General features: G+C 42.0%; 1 non-coding gene across 1 annotated transcript; it reads right to left on the reverse strand.

Annotated features, from left to right (window-relative positions):
- Positions 1-231: 231 nt before the first annotated feature.
- trnar-acg (transfer RNA arginine (anticodon ACG)) lies at positions 232-304 on the reverse strand. Its single transcript has one exon. It is a non-coding gene; the product is annotated as a tRNA-Arg (tRNA).
- Between the last annotated feature and the right edge of the window lie 548 nt (positions 305-852).

Raw genomic sequence — 852 nt, forward strand, 5'->3', positions numbered from 1 at the left:
ATCACTGCGAGCAACAGTTATTCGATCGGTGGCTTTATGGAATGGAAAGGTGCCCATAAGTCACCTGCGCGACTATTCGGCTTCCCTCCTGTGATGACGCTGGGACATTGACTCTCATGTTCTCAGGTACATTTAATGAAGGCATTCTCGTTCCTGCAGATGAGGAGCTCACACCTTATTTCGGGTTTTGAAAAATCAGTTTTTAAGCGGGATTAAAATCTACCCTGCCTGCGAGCCAGGTAGGATTCGAACCTACAGTCTCCTGATTCGTACTCAGGCGCGTTATCCATTGCGCTACTGGCCCGATGCGCAGCCTCCAGAGCCGTGATGTTAATACGGACACGGTTAATAGCAGTCATGTTCACCAGTTGAACAAGCAATAAAAATAATCACTGTCACTGCTTCAGTCTAATCTTCATCACCTTTTAAAGCAACGAATTTTCCAAAAAAAAAACACATATGTCCTCATGAAGTTTCCATTCACACTCTGTCTGCTTAGTCATTTAATGGAATGTGATGTGATGAATTTCGAATCCACTTCTTCAGCATCACTGACGGGAACGTGAGACTAATCACCACATTGTATATACCAGTTAATATTCAGAGGTTTCGAGTACAGTAGCGACTTTTGCGAATATGCAGGAAAGTGAAAACTGTGAACCGAGCAAAAAAATCCCTTCATGGAAATTAATCCAGTGCAAAATCAAACATATTAGAACGGCAGATGACGTAAACATTCCTCTGCATCTCTCTGCACAGATGCTTCTCTAAGAATTGACTCTTTGCAGAATTCTTCTTTGTAATTTAGACTGTCCCAGTTGTAGATATTCTTTCAATCCACAAACAAGTATC

The sequence above is a fragment of the Chiloscyllium plagiosum genome, unplaced genomic scaffold (assembly GCF_037043375.1).
Source record: "Chiloscyllium plagiosum isolate Xiang-an unplaced genomic scaffold, Cpla_swu_hap1 HiC_scaffold_39, whole genome shotgun sequence".
Lineage (NCBI taxonomy): Eukaryota > Metazoa > Chordata > Chondrichthyes > Orectolobiformes > Hemiscylliidae > Chiloscyllium > Chiloscyllium plagiosum.